This window comes from Odontesthes bonariensis, chromosome 24 (assembly GCF_027942865.1).
Source record: "Odontesthes bonariensis isolate fOdoBon6 chromosome 24, fOdoBon6.hap1, whole genome shotgun sequence".
Classification (NCBI taxonomy): domain Eukaryota; kingdom Metazoa; phylum Chordata; class Actinopteri; order Atheriniformes; family Atherinopsidae; genus Odontesthes; species Odontesthes bonariensis.
In genome coordinates, this window is record NC_134529.1 from 14,266,226 (window position 1) to 14,281,221 (window position 14,996).

General features: G+C 41.3%; 1 protein-coding gene across 2 annotated transcripts in view; it reads left to right on the forward strand.

Moving 5' to 3' along the window:
• LOC142375478 (tyrosine-protein phosphatase non-receptor type 14-like) overlaps positions 1 to 14,996 on the forward strand; it is a 51,712-nt gene that overhangs the window by 3,834 nt on the left and 32,882 nt on the right. Inside the window, exon 1 of one of the 2 annotated variants that reach the window (XM_075459503.1) lies at positions 5,626 to 6,605. The exons of the other annotated variant lie outside the window; for it this stretch is intronic. The gene's annotated coding sequence lies outside the window, so the exon portion shown is untranslated. Of the gene's footprint in view, positions 1 to 5,625; positions 6,606 to 14,996 lie in introns of those variants that run through there. 2 annotated transcript variants of the gene reach the window in all.

The window sequence follows — 14,996 nt, forward strand, 5'->3', positions numbered from 1 at the left end:
TTACACAAGCATGAATGACTAGTCCCCGAGTTGAACCACTGGAAGTTTACCAAACTACGCTAGAAAAAATAACATGTTGGAATCTCCAGAGTCAAGGAGTAGAGTAAGCTATCCATCCATGCTGAGGAGCAGCGGTTCTACTCCGAGCCCCTCCCGGATGATCGAGCTTCTCACCCTATCTCTAAGGGAGAGCCCAGACACCCTGCGGAGGAAACTCATTTCGGCCGCTTGTATTCGCGATCTCGTTCTTTTGGTCACTACCCACAGCTCGTGACCATAGGTGAGGATAGGAACATAGATTGACGGGTAAATCGAGAGCTTCGCCTTCTGGCTCAGCTCCTTCTTCACCACGACGGGCCGGTGCAGAGCCATCATCACTGCAGACGCCGCACCGATCTGTCTGTCAATCTCCTGCTCCATTCGTCCCTCAGTCGTGAACAAGACCCCGAGATACTTGAACTCCTCCACTTGGGGAAGGATCTCATTCCCGACCCGGAGAGAGCATTCCTCCCTTTTCCGGCTGAGGACCATGGTCTCAGATTTGGAGGTGCTGATGGTCATCCCAGCCGCTTCACACTCGGCTGCGAACCGCTCCAGTGAGAGCTGAAGGTCACGGCCTGACGACGCCAACAGAACCACATCGTCCGCAAAGAGCAGGGACCCGATTCTGAGGTCACCAAAACGGACCCCCTCAACGCCCTGGCTGCGCCTAGAAATCCTGTCCATAAAAATTATGACCAGAATCGGTGACAAAGGGCAGACCTGACGGAGTCCAACCCTCACAGGAAACATGTCCTCATCCACCCCCGGGGCCTTGCCACTGAGGAGTTTTTTGACCACCTCGGCAACCTCAGCCCCAGAAATGAGAGGTCCCACGTCCGAGCTCCCCAACTCTGCTTCCTCATCGGAAGGCGTGTCGGTAGGATTGAGGAGGCCCTCGAAGTATTCCCCCCACCGACTCACGACGTCCCTAGTTAAGGTCAGCAGAGCCCCGCCCTCACCATACATGGTGTTGATGGTGCACCGCTTCCCCCCCCTGAGCCGCCGGATGGTGGACCAGAAACTCTTCGAGGCCGTCCGGAAATCATTCTCTATGGAGAATGATTTCCGGACATGATAGATGATGATTAGAGTAAGCTAAACAGTTATAAAACCATTGACTTGTGTTTCAAAAGCATATGTTGCAGAATCTGAGGGTAATAGTAATTTCTGGTCCCTGATCCCGCAGAACTCCTTTCAGTTGGGTGTTAAAGTTCTGTGTACTCACTGCTCTTTCCACTATCGATCAAAGTCTTCTCCATGAGGTTTTCTGCAGCTGTTTGTGATTCTTCATCTTCATTGACTGTGTGCCAGCCTCTAACCCAGATATTGATTAGTTTCCACCATCTCTGTGAATGATTGTATACAGATACAAGCATTTGAATGGATCGTGGAACGGGAGAGCTCTGGACTCAGACTTTGATAAAAATTCCCCTTTAAAAAATCCAGGAAGATACTGATGAAAAACTATTTCACTTATATTTTGCATTTCATATTAATTAACAATTTATATGAACTAGCTCACTACTCTCTGCTCAATATAAGCACAACAATATAACAAATAAGTTTGTCTAATGAGGCCTGTCTGGAGAAGATGACAATGTGGCTGATGAAGATAGAAAACAAGGTCAATTTTCAGTTCATGAAGGAATCTTTGTTTGCTTTTGGGGAAAGACAGAAACTGGAGAAGAGGACTAGATTGATTTTTGCTAGAAAGCTCTAAAGCAACACTCTAGAAGTTTGTGAAACTTGAGATTGTGTTGCTTCTGACACACCAGTCCCCCACCACACCGTTTTGCTTTATGGTCACAGCAAATTCATGTCTATGGCCTGACACGTGGTGATTTGTTTTTATGACAGTGGCGTTACATCCCACCACTGTAGGGGGAACCAAAGGGCAAAAAATTATCGGGCTGTGGTCTTAATGAATATGTAAGTGCACGAACCACTGGAATACTTGGGTTGTACTCCTGCTTGTTTATCTGACTTTTTGACTTTATCTTTATTCCTATTCCTATTATTTGAAGTAGTAGTAGTAGTACTTTCAGTGTTATTATTATTTTCAGTTCTCGGTTTTATTTGGCTCAGACAACAAAACTCCTTTGGTCATAATGGCAGCTGCATATTAGAGAGCTTTTTCTGGCAGGAAACATCAAGAGTACATTTTTCACACAACAAAACTGCACAATAAAACCAACCTGGAGCTGAAGAGTCAAATTTGGCCTTTAATATCTAATCTTCAGTACCTTCTTTGCTTTGGAGCTGGAAATAACTGATGTTAAAAGGAACATTTTCATGAAAAATTAAGTTAGAAGTCATGTTTACATGTTGGACTGGTTGGAAGATATCAGCATTTTTGGAAAACATCATATTCTACAACTGCTACAACAAGTTCGCCCCTTTGAAGCACAGCGTAGAATAGACATGTTTTTTTGTGGGTGGGGTTACACAGACTTATTGGTTTCAGATATACTGGGAGGTGCAGCAGCAGTGAATGCAACTCTAAAGATGTCAGGTCATATCATTTCAAAGGTTAAAAAAAAAAGAAAAGAAAGAAAAGACAGGAACACTGACATTCGCTGATCCAAAGTCACCCAATTCATTGTGGGAAACAAATGTGTTTTAGCTGTAAGCCATCATTAGTGTGTCTCTCTTTCTATTTTAAATACATCCATGTACTGTGGATGTACTGTGGCCTAGCTTGTGTATAAAATTTGCTTCCTGTCATGATTCAGGACATCCAAAGCGATGATGTATTTTACTGAAGCAAACCACAGGTTCAGCAAAGCTTAACAAAACGCCTACATGTTTTTTTTGTCCCTGGCTTTGAGCCAGACATGAGGCTGCCTCTGGCAAACTAATGGACCTGCTTCATCTCAGAGCAGGAAAACAATTGGAAGCAGTGACAAGTGTTGATGTATGGAGCCAAAAAGCAGATCTGTCTGATGTCTTAGTTATCACTTTTTCTGATAGAAATTATGTTCGGTGCTCCTTTGGTTATGTTCGGCATTGTTTTTGGCCAAACTCCCACAGTGCTACGGTAACAAAAACAAAACAAAAACAAGAACGAACCTTCCTTTAACATTGGTAATCAGCAGGTTACAAAACAGGTACGTTCCAAACACTGAAAACAAACGCGACAGCACATCTTCATCTCAAGAGCACACAGCACTCCATGTGATACGTATAAAGCGTTTCTAGTTCCTGCTCCTATCAGATGAGCCCCATTCAATAAATCCCAGGAAGCTACCCATATTTCAGGGAATTTCAACATAGCCTCTTTCACTTAATCTGGCAATATCTCATACGAAGGCGGAACGTCACGAGTTAGATTCAGTTCTTCTAACTTAGGTGTGCTTGTGTTTTTCCACTACCTCACTGTAACTCTTGCTGCATTAAAGAAGTCTGCAGCATCCAACCCAAAATGGCCCTTTACAGATCAAGCTGGAAGGACATATTTGTCTCAAAGAGGGCAGAAAGTAGAAAAAACAATCCCAAAATGTGGTATGCTTTGCAAAGGCTTCTTAACTGATTTGACCACTTGGATTTGAAAATGGGGAGCCTAATTGACAACCGCGCACATGGCGTAGAAAGTGTCCATCTGAGCTCTCACATTTCTCATGACTGCAATGCCAGTATCTAACTCTCCCACAGCATCTGCCATAAGAAGACACTGCAAGGCTATTTTAATATAAAGTAGGACACTTACTATGATGACAGGGACATTTATCACATAATCATATCGTCTATTTTGTCTAACGTTCAGAAAGGAGTTTAAAACTATTTTCCTTTTGTCATTTCTCAGTATTACTTTAGAAGTGTCCTCTAAAGGCCTCCGTGATTGTTACCATGCTGGCTCAGTGCTGATTGCTTGCTGCTGTGAATTGCACGAGAGCCACAAGAGGCTGCAATTTGTTCACAAATAACACAACCCTGTCTTCATTCAGAGGCAAATTGCACCTTAGTTTCAAAGCATTCTCTACAAACCAGTCATCATTAAACTCCCTGACACATGAAAAGGAAAAATGGCAGAAATTAAGGAGGCTGAGAGTGTGTCGTTTCTTTTGTGTGAAAGAACATATTTGAAGAACTGGGGCAACTGTCAGTTACTCACCCTCTGTTCACTCATCCCAAACAGCTCAGTTAGCTCTATTGAATTTGTAATCTATGTTATTTGTGATAAGTCTGTATTTTCTGTGTTTTTCTTTCTTTCCTGTGGTTAATTCTTTGTTCTTGTCCCTGATGGGAAGATTAACCATTATTTGTACAATTTCAGAGTTCTCTTTGAAAATGTACACTATGAATAGAGCACCCGTAATTCTTCTTACAGAGGATGATAACATTATGACAGCAAGTGGGAAAACAATCTAATTTGATGACACTGGTTAAAGGCAAGGCAAGGCAATTTTATTTATCGAGCACAATTCGTACACAAGGTAATTCAAAGTGCTTTACAGCTACATCAAATCACAAGAAGGCAATAAAATCATTAAAAATAAAAAATAAATAAAAAAAACATTAAAAATAATCATTAATTCATTCATTTAAAAGTGAAGAGTGCAGATAAAATACTTTCAGGTGTGATATGCACAGCTAAATAGAACTGTTTTCAGCCTGGGTTTAAACATTGTCAGAGTTGAGGCCTGTCTCACATCTTCTGGAAGACTGTTCCAGATTTTAGGGGCATAAAACTGAAACGCAGCCTCACCTTGTTTAATCTTTTAGTAAAGATAGTGAACATCATGGCATAAACAATAGATCACAACATTAATGATAACTGATATTGTGCTGTTATCTTTCCTAGTCTGTTGTTAAAGAGTGTTATATCGAACTCATGTCAACTATAGAAACCGATGTCATAAAATGATGTCCAAATTTGCATATGACTACATCTAAAATGTAGGTTATGCAAATAAATCACCACAGTTACGCTGTAACTCATTTCTGGCCAAAAGGCAGAAAAGGGGGACATGAATATGTGAGGGGACTCCTTTGTTCGACGTTTAGTCTTCTCCGCGGCCCCTGGAAAACCATTAAACCAAGAGGACTTCTCCCAGGAGCCCTGCATTCCTCAGATTCCTCCGGTCTGATGTCAGAGTAGAGGGGACGGACCATCTGAGGCGTTCACCCAGGCTGAGACCTCAGAGCTCTGCTAACGTGGAGAAAAGAAAAACCCAAAAACTTTGTCTTTAATCGTTTTCTGTGGACTATCAAGCTGCAAAGGTTAATTTCCCACGTGTCAGAGAAGAGAAAAGAGCGCGCAAAGGTTGCAAATCAAAAGCGATTCATCACCAACTACTGGACTTCGGTTTTTCTTTTTCTTACCACGACTCAGAAAGCCGTTTGCAGCCTCCCTTTTCTTGTAAAAAAAAAAAGAAAAAGAAAAAGCTACAACTACAGGTGGAGGGCGGCCCTGTACCCTGCCGTGAGATTACAGCAACGCAAAGGCACCAATTCATAAATGGATCCAAATACATCACAGTTTGAGTTGCAGAGTTAAAACAACTGATTTAGCAGAGTTCATCCATTAGGTTAAGCTTTTATAATTAGTGTTGCGTTGAGGGAAAGCAGTACTTTATGGTAGTTTGTTTTGCTCATGTTCATCTGAGCAGTTTGGGAAATCTAATCCATATAATGCCATAAACTTGAATGCTGTTTTTTTCCAAATGAAAAAAAAACAAAAAACAATCAAATTTGTAAACCTCTTAGGTTTCACTGGTATTTCATACCACAAATAAAAAAGTATATCTATTTTTTTTTAAAGTAAGCCTACAATATTTGTGTCTGAAAGGTAGAAATGACTGATTAGTACCACACAGTGTTGATTCACAACACCGCAGTAGACACACTACTATAATACAGCAGTAGTAGTATAGAATTAAACTGATAATCACCTCAGAATACATGTTTTACTTAATATAGTTAATCACTTTAGTTTAAAATGCCAAAAAAAGAGAGAGAAGCATAAACCTAGAGAGATAAAATTGTAACTTAATTAGACAATCAGAGATGTTTCTATGCCAAATCATCCAGCCCCCTCTTGCCCCCTATTGCATTTGCCCTGCTACAGTTGGTGAGGCTGGGTCGCATAAGCAATAATAATCAAACTCTTTTTAAATTCCGATGTTTCCTGTGGCCCCCGAACGCGCCACTCGCTCCTCTCCCCGCCTGCCCTGAACGCCTCCATTGGACCGGAGGTACCACTACTATAAACATACTGAGAGAGAAGAGAAGAGCACATCGCTGCTATCAAAGCTGCAGAAGTTTTGTGACTAGTTTTATCCTTTTTTTTTTTCCAAAAAAAAAACTTAACTGAAAAACAAATAAACAAACAAAAAAACACTGAGATGTAACATTTTTAGGACTTCCGACTGCCTTAGCAAGTTTTTTTTTGTTCCAAAGTTTGCGCTCATCTGATGTGATAAGAGACTATCGACATTTTCTGTTGCCCAAAGAGGATTGTAAACTTCTTTAAATGACCGTATGAGGATTTATCCCATCGCCGTCGAGCAAAGAAGAGTTTCCCTGACTGGGAGCAGAAATCGGCATGTAACGCAGGATCAAGGGTGAGTTGTTTTGCAGAAATGACTAGAGAAAGATTATTTCTCTGCTCTCGGCTGTTTCCATCGGGTCTGGATACTTGTAAAAAAAAGGGTAAAAGTCGATAAAAAGTCTGCATAGACATGTAGGCCAAATGGCTCGGCCACGTAGGGCAGAGAGCAGATCCCAATTATTTTCATGCCAAGCCCCCAACCCCTCCTCCATCAGATAAATCACAGACAGGGCTCTGGTTCCTCCAGACAAACGTACGGTGTTGGGTCTGTTTAAATATAGAAAACTGACGAACTAATGAACTCAGAGCTGGTTAAAACTGGAGGCGGAGTAATCAGGACAGCCTGTTGGAGTCCGCAGAGTTAATGGGTAATCATGAAATTACATTAGAGCACTAAGAGACCTCATGCAACCCGTTATTGGATCCAGTTTGGTTTTGAGCCAGGTGGAGTCTACAGCGCCTGGACTATCAGCTGCATTTTTTTTGATAGTCCTTTTTTTTTTTTTTTTACTGTGTCTGACAATTCATTGAAATATTCACGTGGGTGAAATGAACTTGGGTGGCGCCCTGGGTTTGTACACCGGACGATGACACTCCTCCTTGCCCTCCTCACCCTGACATGCAGTCTCCACAAGCATGTTTGTTTGTTAAAGATGTGTTTAGACATGCTACCATTACTGCAAACAGGTTGGAGCTCTAATGGCAAATAGGCTATAGCATAGCTCCCAGAGGCATAGGCTGCTCACACACACACACACACACACACACACACACACGCACACACACACACAAACACACACAAACACACGCACACATCTGGCTATCTTTATACGCTCAAAGGCATGCTGTGTAAATTATATGCTGCAAGTGGCTTGGGAGTACACCCTGGTGGAGAATTTAAAGGACCAAGACTTATTAGAGTTGAAGCCTTCATCCACGCTTCCTGTTCCAGAGTGGAGACACAAGGGAGGGTGTTTAAATGGCCAATGTGTTTCAGTGCCATTTTTGTCAGGCGGTGTCAAAGGAAAATAGCTGAAATGTGTTGTCCCCGAGCCGTGTTTGGTTCAAGGTCAGCATGGTAAGACTATAATAGGTGTTTACTGCAAAATGGGAGCCTGCATTTAAAAGGAAAAGTGACTATTGTTTGTATTGCCAGTGGTCATTTGAGTCTAAAGGCCATTTGATTACAATGTGGTTCAAACATACCTGTAATTTTGGTCAAGCGCTCATGCTGTAGCACAGGAAGAGAGGGCCAGAGGAAAAGCACAGGCATGAGCAGCTATTGTTATTATTGTTATAGCAGTTTAACCAAAGTCAAAGAAATGCATCCCAGGTAGCCAAAAATGGTTTAGCCCTGGCCAGATGCGATAATTCTGAACAAGCAGGGCATGAATGATGCCCCAGAATCGCACTCATGCATGCATGCTCGAATCTGGGTGCGGAAACAGAAACATATCTTTATATGACCCCTTATGAAGGTCACCACACATGGTCCATTTTTGGTGTGAGTGTGTCTAAATCTGAGCCAAAACTGGCCCAAATCCATATGTCCATAGCCTGACCAAATTTGACAACCACTGCTGGGTCAAAGCTGCCGAACACAATTTCAGCCTCGATCGGCCAGATTCAGCTGCCCACCTGGGAAGGAATTCCTTAAATTTTGTCTTGTGGTTCCCCTGATGTTGCACAGCGAAGCATCACTGCAGGGGAAAACAGAGCGGATGAAGAGGGATATGACCTGCATTTCACTGGAAGGTGATTCATTAAGATTATTAAGATATCGATTAAGACGCTGGGATGTTGTTAACATTTAAGTTCTTAAAAATGGCTGGAACTAATATCCATTTCATTGTAGATTAATCTTGCAGCTATTCGCTTGATTGAGGCACATTGATTATTGTAAAAAGCCAAGATTACTGTCTATTTCTAACATAAGATCACATTGTGAAGCCAAGATCCCACGCAAAGTCCCAAAATAATGACTCAACAACTATTGAAAAACAAAAAGAAAGGGTAACAGCTCAAGTTGGGATATCTGTTTTCGTCTGAGATGACAAGCTGATGGCCTTAGCACTTCCAGGGATAAACAAATCTCTCCCAAGACAAACTGAACATACAGGTATAGACTTTTTACTCTAAATCATCCTTTTGAATGGATCAATATTAAAGATCCATCAGTAATAACCTTTTCCATAGGAATAAATCCATCCATCATATTAGTTCATCATATTATCTATTTTAACTTAGATAAATGTAATCCTAGAGTTCCACACTCCGAAGTAGGCAGGTCTCAAAACTTAGGAGGATTAGATATGGCAAAAGAATATGATCACAATATTATTTTCTATATTGATCAATGTTGATATAGAGTTTGTTAATGCTGTTACACTCAACTGTACAAACATACTTAGAAGCGGTATAAGTTTTCTCCATTTGTAGTTCAATTAAAACTATTAATGTGACACAAAAATCTGTAACTGTAATCACAAATTCCAAATAAGTCTTTTTTTTGTTGTTGTTGTTGCTATGAACTATGAAACTACTATCTTTGCTTTGTTTTGAATGCTTTTCGTATGGGGTTGCAGCCACAAATGATAAGATGACTCGCTCCCAGTTTGGTGTCTCTCTTTGGTTGCAATCATTACTCCTGAGTTTCTGCTCAGTTTTCTCTCATTCAATTTTTTTCCTTATGGCTTTTCTTGGCGGTTAGCAACCAGCGTAGAGGCGCATTACTGCCAACTAGTGGACTGGAGCGTTCATACGGCTGGCTCTGTGCATATATCCACTGAAAATGTCTTTTGCTGATCACTGAGATCAGTAAATTTAATCGGTTAGGATTAGTTCAAATTTGGCTTAACTAATTTTGCTGTCGTTTTATCGCTCAGCCCTTGGACGGTATTTGCTCTCAGATTGGGTGAATAAATGCATTCCGAATGAATTCAGTCAAAACTTAAAAGATTTTTGTTGGTATGTGTTTTTCTTAGGGCTTTAAGTTTCTGTTCACTGTAAGCCCAGCACACAACAGCAGAGCTGAGGGCGTGCAGCGACCTGCCCAACTCTCCCACACTCCACCAGGTGTTTTGTGCGAGTTGTCAGTCACTGCTGGCCTCATCTCCCACAGCACATCAGACCTCCTCTCCCCCCATCAGCCCAGAACACGTGACTCTTCCAGTGATGTGGCCCACACATGGGCCTGACTACGCTTAGGAGAGGATGTGAACATGGAGCAGAGACATTTTCCATTTGATCTACTCTTAAAAACGTGTGACTTTTCCCTCTCTTGTAGTCACTGCGGGTATGCGACACAGCCGGATGTAAACAGTAGCAAAACTAAAGAAGTGCTGCTTTCATAGGCCTGTAAAGTCAGTGCTGCTGACGTTGGTATTCGTGCTGGTGCCTGGGGGCTCAACCATGAGAAAAAAAAACTTGATGGCTTTTGGGTGATTGAGCATGCATGTGTGTGGAGTTGAATTTGTGAGTGTGATGTGGTTCCCAGGAGGGAATGGGGGGTGGGGGTATGGAAAATGTGAAAAGAACTGTGGTTTGGCTGCAGCAGACACCGACGACTGATTGTCCCTCGTTTTTGTTGTTGGTCGTGGAGAGCCGCTGCTGTCTGTCTCACCAACCTTGTTTACTCTCTTCTTCCCTCCACCCGCTCCTGACCAACTGTACCAACATGATAAGAGCCGGATAGTTACCAGTCCCACATCCTCTCCGCTCTGTTTTCCCCTCCCATGACTTATCTAAAGCCCTTTTTTTTTCTGGAAATCACCTAGAATGTGAGTGCATTTAAAGGACACATAATCACACATATACACACATAACACTCCCCCTCTAAACCCACCCTCTGTGCCTGTCAGTTTGTACCTCTAAAGTATCTGGCTGCATGAGGTCAGTACCCCTGATCTCACCGCTGCAGGATAAGTCGGCAGAGCTGCGTCATTGCTGGTTTGGAAAATCAGTATCTGGCCAGTGTAAAGCATCCCACTTTGATCCTCCTCATATTCAAGTAACAGTTTAGATGGCTGCGCTTGGCTGAAACACTAAGCATTCCCTATTGTTTACAGTCAACTTTAGCACAGCAGTACTCCACCTGAGCGTATACTTATATTGTTTTCTTGCAGTTTCTTTAGTAATATGGTCATTATGGAATTTCCCCACGTGGGAGGAAGAAAGGTCTATCTTATCTTATTACAGTTGCTAACATCTTTAGAAATGCAGCGTGGCATTTTTGAAAATTGTGGCTTAAAAATGAATAATCTTCATAGAGCGCAAGCAGAGTTTGTTCCTTTGCCAATTCTACAAAATTTACAATCTTAAATTGAAATTAGTTCCATACTGTCTGACAGCATATTTGTAGATTTGAGTATATTCTGTATGTTGTGACAGTTGTTCCTTTGCACTCTCTTCTCGGATCATGATCCAGTCCAGACAATGCCAACACCACAGTAGATATTGAGAATGTATGTAGATCTACTTGCTATTCAAAAAAAAAAAAAAACCCCACAGGCACCTGTACCACATTTTATTAGTTATAAATCCCAAGCAAATGAAAAGTTGGTGCAGTCACATGTTATGCACAAGCAGTATTTGCAGAAAAAAAAAAAAAAAAAATATATATATATATTTTGCAAGTGTGTGCAAATTGGAGCATAGAGCTCCACCCTGTGTATAACCACACGTGTATGGAGTTGAGTTTTGAGGCAGTGACATTGTCTTTGCTTATTTTATCGTTAATCATTAGCTTAGTTTGTATTAAGGAATCATTGAAGTCCAATAAAATACTTTTTCTGTCTGTCTGTCATGTTAAAGTTTGTAAGTTTCATGAGCAAACAGATTCAGTTATAACTGAGTTCAGCTGCATTTCCACCACATGAACCTTTCTTAGAACCAGAGTTTTTTAGGGCGTCCTTTCCTCAGTCCTCTTCGTTTCGACCGCAGGAATCGGGGACCAAAAAGAGTTCTGGGGGAGGAATTTCAGTCCCAAAAAGGTCCCTGGTGTGGAGGTTGCACTTTAGAGACTACCCTGAGCCTTTGGTGTGGGGCGTGCAGCATTGAACATTTCTGACAGGTGAAATACTCTGAGCATTTTATTTCCCGCTTTCTGTCTCAGTCATCAGTTTGATAACCACAATAGCTTATAAAATCCGTTCACGTTAAGCTGTGCCATGGGAATACTTCTTACTGTTTGTAAACACAACATTTAAACTGAGAAATTCATTGAGAGCTTCAGAAAAAATTAGGAGACAGAGCTCAGATTGTGACGAGAAAGCAGCAAAATTAGAGCAATGAAACATTTTTACATCGATTGTTACACTATGGCTTTTCTCTAAGAACACCTAAACCCCAGAGAAATTTGTAACATTTGCAGATTTCCAGGGAGAAGCACTTCCTGTTGTTTTTACCACTAATAAAAAAAAGCCCCGGTTTGATCAAAGTGCATCCATAGTGATAGAGGTATAAGTTCCTATTTTAAGCAGTACCTCCTAATCCGATGTGTCAGATGTTCTGTTACACAGAACCTGTTCGGAAGCCCTTACTGGAAAACATTTTTTTAAAAGAACATTTTTTATGGGGGAAGCGAATGGAGGAAACATCTGTCTACCCTTTATCACGTGCAAACTTAACCCCTCAGATGAACAAGTGGAGAGAGCATTATCATATAACATAATCTTCCAAAAACACATACATAAATAGATCATTTGTGATGGTTTTTAGCGGTTTAGTGGAAAAATTCTGATTTCTCATTTAGTGCACCACCAGCACACGATAGCAGCTGTTTCGAAAACAAACACTGGTGAAATATCGCCCATATAAGCAATAATTCTGAAGCTTTGCTGCTAAAACTTAAAAACACCGAGAAATGGAGTGACAGTAAAGTCCAGAGTTTAAGGAGCTGAAATGTGACAGAGGAATTAGGATGTCAGTTTTCAATAGTACTATTAACGGGCCAGCCGCTGTTACATTCTCCAGTGTGTCTTCTAACAACGTGGGCCAATGAAGGAGGGATCAGTAGCCCACCAGCTGATCACTCCACATCCTAAAATGACCCTCTTGAATAGAGCTGGAAATTGATGGAAGAAAAGGAAGCTGATGTACTGTATCTATCTGTTATTTTGACCAAAGCATGTAAAAAAAACAAAAAAACGAACATATGTCTGCTTTAAGCTCAGTAATTTGCCTTGTCATTGCAGTACTTATGAGCTCATTGGAAATACAGAAAACCTAGTTCGGAAGGAACCTTTTAATCCTTTTGACAAAAAAAAAAAACCTCAGGGCCTTTAAGTGTTCCAGGTACTTTTGGTTCAAATATGGCTCGAACGAACTCATATCAAAATAATGGTCATTATCCACTCAAAACGGCTGAGACGTCCACTGTCTTAGAGAGAGCCTGTCCTGTCCTCACAAGGATGGCTCTCGCTGTTCTAAGCAGTTACATTCCTACAATGATTTTGAGACTAATTTAATGCTATACACGTGTATTTTAATGCTTGCAGTAGTACTAGGAATTTGCAATACTGTATACAACATGAGTATGTACAAATCTTTCAAAGAAGGGTAGAATTAATCTTTTCAAACTGACCCCAGTCACAGCCAATTTAAAAACAAGGCCTCGTATTAGAAGTTTTCATAGAGGTATGAAGTTTTCTATCCAAACATACTTCCAGTGTTGATATCCTGTCTTTTCTGAAATTAATTTTCATGTCAAAAATATCGTCTGTGGGAGCCTTCTCTCTCTGGATTGAGGGTGTGTGATTGTGTTAAGCTACAGACGGAGCTCCTTCACTGTCTGGACGTCACCTCTGTGTGAACACTCTGCCCTCTGTGTTTGTCACTGTCGCTGTGTTCTCATACAGCAGACAGAATGTGCAGTGTGCGTCTTTTGTCTCAGAGGTGGAGCTGGAGAAGAAGAAAAAAAAAGAAAAAGAAAAAAAAGACAGCTGGAAAGTGATAAAGCAGATGCGCTTGTTAGAAACACACTGTCTGGCTGCATGGCTCCACCATCTGTTTGCAGCTGCTAATATTTGTGTGTGCTAGACAGTGTGTTTGTGTGTAAGCATGAGAACTGCGTCTGTGGCCTTTGTGCAACAATACGTATATGTACAATGTATAGTGTGGAGTGTATACTTATGTTTAGTCTTTAAGAAAATATTTTTTTAAGCATGAAAGTGCACATACATTCACACATGCATGGTTTTTTGGGTCAGATGGACACACACACGATCAGTGTCGGATGACAAAGGGAAGCCCCAGTGCTGTTTCCCACTGTCCCACTGTCCCACTGTAGCCTTGTTGGTAGTGTGTACATGTGTCTTTATAGTAAGCAGGGGCATAATGTCTGATACAGGGTCAGCTCCCAGGAGCTGCTGTTGTCCAGGCAGACTTTGGCTGAATGTGTCCTGAAATGCATGTGTACTTCAGAGCTGGAAAAACATCTTTCTACTAAACCCGGGTTAAAGCCAGTAGAGTACAAGAGGATCAGTGTCCTAAGAAGATTTTGGGAATATCACACCAAATCTGGCTTTTCAAATTCTTTTGTTCCAGTTCAGTTTGGAGTAACAGATGGCTTATTTTCCAGATGGGACAATACAACAAGTGACAGAGTTTATGTATAGACTAGTGTAGGTGAAGTGAGTCGTAAGTGAGGCTGCTAAATGTCAGTATTTGCTGGGATTTGATTAGCGAAATCGAACAGTTTGACATTTTTATATACTTATAATAAGTTAACTGAGAGAATAGTCTGCAGATGAATTAAGATGAGATTAAATGGAAAATTAATCAAATGCTATTTGGTAATTATGTTTGCATTGTTAGAGCACAAATCCTCTAAATACTGCCTGATTTGCAGTGCGTCCGTCCTTTTTTTTTTTTTTTTGTTCCAGGTCTGGTTTAGGTTCACAGACCTAACTGTAAAAAGAGTATGCAAGAGGAAGCGTAGTTATGAGCTGTGAAGCACTTACCCCATTTGTTTTGCTACAGCGCTCATGTGTAACAGGAGGGGAGTGGGATGGGGCAGAGTTGGTATTTCAGACACAGACAAGCAACAGGGATCAGATTGATTGAGTTACGCATGCTACACTTACTTCCTCAGCTCTAGATGGCCTGCGTCTAGTGGTTTTAGCAGTAGGTGACAAAGTGCTGTTTTGTTCCCACTATTGTGTGGATGTGAATGGAGCATGGCGAGAGGAGGGCTGCCATGAACCTGAGCAGAGATGGAGCATCAGAAACAAGAACATCAGCTGCAGTGGTTCTGATCAGATCCTTCAAAGTAGCGTACAACACATCTTTCTGACAGTACTGTCAAAGTTTTATTTACACCCTAACAAATAATTAACTTTCAAATCATGAATAGTTGAACATTTAAGGAGTTTAGCCTGCAGATGTGCGGCTACTTCATATGTAC